Genomic DNA, 8,542 nt, shown 5'->3' with positions numbered 1-8,542 from the left:
GGGCTAGGGAAAATTAAAGGTTTCAACCAGTTGCGATGGAGTTCACAGCTGGAGCCCAGTTTTAGTGGGGATGGCCTGAGAACTAAGCAGCAGTGATTCAGAAGGGAAGGCAGGGTGCTGCTGACCAGACACGGGGGTTGCTGTCAATACTTCCCAGCGTTCCATGTGACATTTTCACTTGTGCCTCATTGTCCAGAATTAAGGCAACTAGCTGCCAAAAAGGCTGAGAAATACAGTCTTTTATTCAAAGCGACAGTTTGTCCACATAAAAATCAGGGTTAGGGTGCTCGCTTCAGCAGCACATATACTAAAATTGGAACAATACAGAGATTAGCATGGTCCCTGCGCAAGGATGAAATGTAAATTCATGAAGCGTTCCATATTTTTTGCAACAACCAAAAAAAAAAAAAAATAGCTGGGTGTTGTGGCGGGCACCTGTAGTCCCAGCCACTCGGGAGGCTGAGACAGAAGAATTGCCTAAGCCCAGGAGTTAGAGGTTGCTGTGAGCTGTGACACCAGGACACTTTACCAAGGGTGATAAAGTGAAACTCTGTTTCTATTAAAAAATAAAAAAGAAGAAGAAGAAGATAAAAAAAGAAAAAAGAAAAAAATCAAGGTTAGGTTAAGGAAGAAGAGGAGAATTGATATAGGGAAACAATTAACACTTTCTCCCGTAATCCCTATGCCCTTTGGAAGAGCGTTGCCTTTTTGTTTTAAAATCCTGACTGCCATTTACTCTTTGTACAACCAGGAGCAAGTTAATTAACCTGAACGTCAGTCCTAGCATCTAAAGTGGGGATATCACTATCTAGTCCACAGGTTTGTGAAGATTTAATACAATTGATATCTGTAGGTAATACTGAATGCATTGTGGCTTTCCTTGTCATAAAACTCCTTCTGCTTTTCTCTTCACTGCTTATTTTTTTACCATTTTTCTGGTATAACTTTGATTCCTTGATCAAGATTACTCTGGGGGGGGGGTCAACCTATCCAGCTAGGTCTTACCCATGCAGAGTGCTGTAAGCACTCCCAGCCTGTTCCGCCGCCCTCTCTCGTCCCCCCCCCATCCTCTTCTATTCCCCCACCTTCTTTCCCCCCACTCTCTACCGTTCCTCCACCCTCTCTCCCAGGCCGTTCCCATGCCCCCCAGAGTCAAAGCACGGGAAGTCCCAAGTTTCACAACCATCCCCACCAAGTTCCCAGTGGAAGAACAATGGTGGAAATCCACCAAGACTGTATTAATCATGGTTACATAACTATAGCCATTGTGATTTGAGATATATCCATTGTCAACCAAGGCTGTATTCATCATTGTTACATAACTGTAACTATTGCTATATCCATGAATACCCAAGCTGTAACCACACACCCCCCAACCAGCCATGTTTCACTTCTGTAGTATGCTTGCACAAAAATATATAAGGCAACTTGCCCACTACAGGGACAGAACTGTCTCTCAAGACAGTCCCCTGCGCAGATTCAATAAATTTCTGATTGATTGCACTTAAGTGGGGTCTGACTCTGTATTTTCAGATCTAAGGGTATTACACAGATAAAGATTACCATTTATTTCAATTCATTCCAAATCCTACACCCTCAAGGAAGAAATTAGTTAACACAGATCATAGAAATTCGTTTGATTTAATAATGATAGGTTTCATGATGATTTTTGAAGAAATTTACTAGTTTGGGTTCAAAGCGGTATATTTCTGAATCTGGTGCCATGAAAATAGTTAAGTATATTATGCTAAAAACAAAATTAAAGTGATAGCTTATTAAAAATAGTTATGATCTTTGTGTCTGTCCTGAATGAAATTCACACCTTAGGGAGCCTAAACACCGCAATACTCGCTGCTTCACATTGAGGTATTTAGGGTGGCATTTCTCTTGTGCCACATGACTGTCACCTGCTAGACTTCATTATAATCACGGACTCGTACCTCTGACTCCAGCTCTTGTTTACCAGTGCAGTGTTGAACTGAGATTAGATACGAACTCTTTGCCAAGATCAATGGTTGAAAAAGTCCCTTTAGAACTGCAGCACTTGATTCTCTTCCTTCCACCTCTTTGCACTTTCTTTCTTATCTTGGTAACTATAGAAACAACTTGGACAGGTGAATGGAGTGGATTGCAGTCCACTTCATCGCATGGAAGATAACAGTTGCATCAATCAATGCTTTGTCAATGATTTGACATAAAAAGCGAAGGGTTGAATTTAGAGCAGCAACTGTGGTAGAGTTTGGAGGAGGGTGGCAGATTACTGCTCCTGCACCCTTGTCTCTGCACTCTGCACTGCCCCAGCCCTCCCCAGGTCCCGGTGCCTCCCCCTACCTGGTCGGGCTCTCCTCTGGGCTTCTTTGTCTTGTCCACCCCCGTGTTTCTAGCTACAGTGTCCTTTCTCAAGGTGTGCAGTGAATGTGAACTTTGGAATTTCCATAGTCTCTTATGGGCAAAGGCTCCTGATTCTCAATTTCTGGCTGCGTTTAATGAAAACAAAACCCACTTCTCAAAGTTATCTTGAGGATCAAATGGAAGAAAAGATGTATTTAGGTGTACGTTTCTGGGAATACAGTAGGCATTCTATGTATATTGATTTATTTCCCTCCATATTAATCTTTCCCCTCTGACCATTTCCATGTTCTTTTTACTTCTAAAAATTTACTACAGGTGGTGCCGGAAGATGGTGCCTAAACCAGCAACTCTTAGGCCCCACCTCAGACATCTTGAATCCGAATCTGTATTTTAACAACTTTCCACTTTAACAGCAACATCATACACATATTGAGAAACACTGATCTAAAACAGACTTCTTCATTTTTTTCTTTTCCCCCCTTTCAAAGGAGAAAGAATAAGGACATGATGGCCACCACTGACTGCATGCCTGCGCTGGCTGGCTACTCACTTCCTGACTGCCGTTTCCGCATCCTCACTCTCTGAGCTTGGCACTGGTATCTCCCCTTTACCTGAGAAGAAATAGGGACTGAAGGAAGTTAATTAGCCCGAGATTAAGTAGTAATCTTGGTCCAGGTGAGACTCAAACCCAGGTATTTTTGCCCTAAACACTTTGCACTATTCCAAAACTATCTGGGCCTACTGGCTTTTACTACTGGAGAAAACAGAAAGGCAGAAATGAGAGGAGGAGGGGGGAGAGGTGAAAGAGGAGGTGATGAAAGGTGAAAAACACCCCCAAAGATGGAGACATGGGAAGATTAATGGCAACCTTGGGTTTCATTGAAATCAGTAGAGAGCCACTTCCCTGATGAATGACTCTGGTTGTCCTCAATATTTTTCCATGTTCCTTGCCCTTTATTTGATATTGACATACATTTGGCACCTAATAAATGATAATAGAATGTTCCATGTACCTGAAGTGCTTGTTTAATTTTCAACCTGGTTAGTGAAATGATATATCAGGTGCTTGTGGCATCGAACCCAGCATGTGATTGTATTTGCTTTGTTCATGAGTTTTTTCAGGCATATTTTTTTCTCTCAATTAGATTGGAAGATTGTTAAGGCAAGGTAGCCCCTCTCTCCCTCCTTCCTTTCCTTCCCTCCTGCCTTCCTTCCATCCTCCCTCCATTCCTTCCTTCCTCCAGACAATTTTGTAATAGCAAGGGGGAAAAAAACTCCACTAATATTTGTATTTCTGGAGTGGGAGATTAAATTTAACTTTAGGTCATTTAATAATTTTAGTTCATTTTCAGTTAGCACATTACATTGTAGTAATGCTTCCCCTGGTTTGTGGAAGGAATCTATGCTAATCAATTTACTTTTAGAGAGTACCTCATGTTTTATCTCTTACACTATTCCAATATCTTGAATCTTGCCAGGTTAAGAATAAACTCCCTAAGTATGACGTTTGAATCTTGCCAGGTTAAGAATAAACTCCCTGTCTATGACTTTTGAAATTAGAATGATATGAAAACATTAGGTTTGGGAACCCTGCTAAAATAATGAGTTGAAAGTATTTGATGAACCCTTTAAAAAATAACTGAAATATTTATTCCCAAGGTGACTTTTAATAATTACACTAGTTATTCCATATGGATCAAAATCTAGGCCAGGCATGGTGTCCCACACTTGTAATCCTAGCACTCAAGGAGGCCAAGGCAGGAGGATTGCTGGAGCTCAGGAGGTCAAAAACAGCCTGAGCAATAGAGAGACCCCTTCTCTATTAAAGATAGAAAAAAGTAGTGGGGCATGGTGACACGTGCCTGTAGGCCTAGCTACTATTCATGAGGCTGAGGCAAGAGGATTGTTTAAGCCCAGAAGTTTGAGGTTGTTGAGCTATGATGACGCCACAGCATTCTACCTAGGGCGACAGAGTGAGACTCAGTCTCAAAAATATATAAATAAATAAGTAAATAAACAAATAAATAAAAAAAATCAATCTGTTAATTGACCCGTGTAGAATATTATTTACATTTCTCTGTAATATTATTAAGCTAACACGGACTGATTCTTAGTCTTAGGGAAAGATCATAGAGGCAAATACTCTACCTCTATAATATTTTTAAATAAATCTCTTAAAAGTACTCATAATATGTTCTATAAATACAGATATATTCTATGTTTAAACTATCAGAGTTAATACTCTGGACTGATTGACCAATTTTTCCACACTATTAAGCATAATACACCAGACATCATCCCATAACTTGTCAGAAATGGGATAATTGCTCCCAGTAAATAATAATAATTATTATTTTTTTAGAGACAGAGTCTCACTTTGTTGCCCTCGGTAGAGTGCCTTGGTGTCACAGTTCACAGCAACCTCCAGTTCTTGGGCTTAGGCGATTCTCTTGCCTCAGCCTCCTGAGTAGGTGGGACTACAGGTACCCACCACAATGCCTGGCTATTTTTTGGTTGCAGTTTTGGCCGGGGCTGGGTTCAAACCTGCCACTTTCGGTATATGGGGCCGGTGCACTACTCACTGAGCCACAGGCGCTGCCCCTAAATAATTATTATTTTACAAAACTTCTTCACTCCACTTAGTTATTGAAACTTGTTAAGATATTCTATAAGAGGGATTGATGATCCCATTTCATCCCCATTAGATAGCAAAACCGTGCCTATGAAGGTCATGTGGTATCCATCCATTCCAGGTATCCCTCTCTGTGGGAGTGAAGTCCACAAACTCAGCCATGCAGCAAATACGGCACTTCCTTGTTTTCTCCAAATCAACTGAAATCTGACTCTGAGCCCGCGTCCCGAGAGCTGCCAGGGTGCGTTCACTTGCTGTCACAATTGGCTGTTGCCACAGGACTGTGCTAAAACTCCAGGGAAATGCTGACCATTCTGGTTAGTGAGTGGTGGCCCACACTGGTTTCTGCTGACATGCCTGTGTCTCATGAGTGTGCTCTGATGGTTTAGCCGCTTCTGGACCGTTCCCAGGGCAGGACAATCTTGGGGGAGCCTGGGAGCTCTTGAACCCTGGGTCTATTCTCCTCAGGAGCACCATGAGCCTGGCCCTCTGAGGCCTTGCCATGTCCCCTGGGCGCTGCTGTCAAGCCTTGCACAGGTAGCCAACACTTTGTGGAACACACTCACTCTGTCCCGGTCCAGTCTCCCGGAATCTCTGCTCTTTCCCTTTTCTGCTTTTAAAGATGCTTTCCTCTCCCCACTTCTGCTCCAAGACACCCCAGGTTATGTCTTCTATGACTTCAGTTTTACAGACCAGAAGAGCCTCTGACTTCATACGTACATGTTTTCCAGCTCTGTGAAAATTCCTATGGTAAGAAGTTACAAAGGATTTTGCTTCTTGCTTGAGACTGGAGGGAGAGAAAAACAGAACTGAATAAAATAGAATTTACAAAAGTTCTCCTGATACAGGTCTCTGCCAATCCTTCAAAGAGATGTTTTAACTATAAAGGCTTTGGGGTTGTCCACTCCTCTGACAACTCAATATATTTGCTTTAAACCACTTAAAGACAAATCCAGGGCTCTGATATAAACTTCCAGGGCCTTCTGGAAGCAGAAGAACTTGTAGCCTGGGTTCTGGTCTGATCTGTGTTCCTTTTTGTCCCGGGTCCTGCTGATTCGTTTCCACATGAGTTCCACCTCTCATGCTAAGATGCCAGTTTGTTATAACAGGGCCTGTTTACATTAAGTTCTTAGCCTTTGCTATTGTACACTTTCCAAGTTTTCTTTAAATTCTGTTGTAAAGACTTTATCTCCGCATTAACCATAGTCTGGAGAATCCCAGGCTGGCTGCACCCCGGGACCCGGGGAGGGTCATTGATGTGCCCGCAGATCTTCCCTTTTGCTTGAATCTGAACATACTTTGGCCCGTACTTTGTGGCATTTCCTCTCTTATGGCAGCTAACGGGGCCCTGAGGGGCCATTTTAAACTTCTGGTTAGGTGGAGACATTGTTAACTTGGTGTCTGAGATTCCAAAGCATTTCCTTTGTAATATGATCACATGTTCCTCCCACTACATGTCCCAGGGACGCTGCTGTGTATCATCCTTGCTATGATAAATGTTACAGTTGCACTCGCAGGAAATTCTTTTCTTAATTTGTAAAATGCAGACATTTTATTACATGCCTTATGTCAGGGCTAGTTGCCTTTAATTACATGTTTTGAGAGAATCCACCTGTGTGTTTCTCTTTCCCGTTTCCTAATTTAAATTCCTTATCAAAGTAATACACGAGGTTACTTTACGAAGTCGAACACTGTCTTTTGCTATAAACCCTCTGTGACTGACTTCATAAACTAGTGGTCTCCCAGTTCCACTCTTCAGAGACCACCACTTTCAACCTTTTTTTTTTTCCTGCCACTCTGGGTAGAGTGATCTGTCATTACAGCTCACAGCAACCTCAAACTCTTGAGCTCTAGTGATCCTCTTGTCTCAGCCTCCCAAGTAGCTGGGATTACAGGGCCCTGCCACAACACCCTGTTAGTTTTTCTATTTTTAGTAGAGATGGGGTCAAGCTGTTGCTCAGGCTGGTCTTTATTTATTTATTATTATTAAATCATAAAGAGGTAGATCATGTATACATTAATGCATTTATGGGGGTACAATGTGCTGATTTCATATACAATTTTTACCAATTTATAATCACTCACACTTTCATATGAAGAATAGATCACAACTATGGCCCAGGATGAAGGAGGGAGGGGGGTTGGGTGGGAGGGGGGAGGACAGATGGAGGGAGGGTGAATGGTGGGATCACAACTATGGTGCATATTGCAAGGGTGCATGTCGGATCTATTAAGTATAAATGTCTTAACACAGTAATTAAGTACATGAGGCTGGTCTTAAACTCCTGAGCTCAAATGATCCACCTGCCTCAGCCTCCCAGAGTGCTATGATTACAAGTGTGAGCCACCATGCCTGGCCACTTTCAACTTTTTTTTTTTTCCTGGCATTTGCTTACCCATTTAAAAATTCCTTTAGAGAAGCTATGCTGCTTCCTAACTACTAAGGCACCTCACCCCACACCTCAAGCCTATCAAGAGATGCTTTAGTAGGGCCATTTGGAGAGCTCGATATGTGTTATTGAGCCATAAAGCACAAAGACTCATGTGTGACTCACACCTGTGGTAGGCTGGAGAGGGAAGGAACGTTGTCCCTGGCTCATGCTTGTGATTCTAGTGCTTTGGGAGACTGAGGTGGAAGGATTGTTTGAAGCCAGATGTTTGAGACCAGGCTGGGCAACACAGTGAGACCCCATCTCTAAACAAATTTAAAAAATTAGCCAGGCATGATGGTGCACACCTATAGTCCCAGCTACTTAAGAGGCTGAGGTGGGAGGATTGCTAGAACCTAGGAGGTGAAGGTTGCAGTGAGCTTTGACCCCATTGCTATGTTCAGAAACCACAATATCTTTTATTTATTTCTTAGTGTCAAAAGTCAAATACATTGACATTATTTGTACTTTGTTCTCTTGGTCAAGCAGACCAATCCTGATACAGTCTGGGAGGGGATAACATAAGGCTTTGAATTCCAGCAGGAAAGAATCAACCATAGGGCACCATATTGGAAGCTGGTTACTGCACTTTTCTTTTTTCTTTTTCTTTCTTTCTTTTTTTTTTTTTGAGACAAAGTCTCACTCAGTTGCCCTGGGTAGAGTGCTATGGTATCATAGCTCACAGCAGCCTCAAACTCCTGGGCTCAAGTAACCCTCTTGTCTCAGCTTCCTAAGTAACTGAGACTATAGGCGCCTGCCACAGTGCCTGGCTAGTGTTTTCTATTTTCAGTAGTGATGGGGTCTTACTCTTGCTTAGGCTGGTCTTGAACTCCTGACCTCAAGCAATTGCCTGCCTTGTTCTCTCAGAGTGCTAGGAAAACAAGTGTAAGTCACTGTCGCCAGCCGACTGCATATTTCTTGTTCTCCAATTGTTCTTTTAAAAAATGCCATCTTGGTATTATTTCATGGATTTAGTGTTTTATCATTTCCTTAACAATACTACTCATGATTTTTTTGAAGTTTATTTATACCCTGCAGTACCTCTAGGAAACATATATACCTGTGTATATATGCATCTCCAAATAGAAAATGGTATTTTTAGTTTTATGTCTTTTAAGTTTGCATTTCA

At 42.1% G+C, this 8,542-nt stretch overlaps 1 non-coding gene across 1 annotated transcript; it reads left to right on the top strand.

Moving 5' to 3' along the window:
- Nucleotides 1-283: 283 nt before the first annotated feature.
- Nucleotides 284-387, top strand: LOC111728543. The gene has a single exon (XR_002775803.1). It is a non-coding gene; the product is annotated as a U6 spliceosomal RNA (small nuclear RNA).
- Nucleotides 388-8,542: the final 8,155 nt, after the last annotated feature.

This window comes from Otolemur garnettii, unplaced genomic scaffold, assembly GCF_000181295.1.
Source record: "Otolemur garnettii isolate 467f Iridium unplaced genomic scaffold, OtoGar3 scaffold00166, whole genome shotgun sequence".
Taxonomy (NCBI): domain Eukaryota; kingdom Metazoa; phylum Chordata; class Mammalia; order Primates; family Galagidae; genus Otolemur; species Otolemur garnettii.
This window is presented reverse-complemented; position numbering and strand designations above follow the sequence as displayed.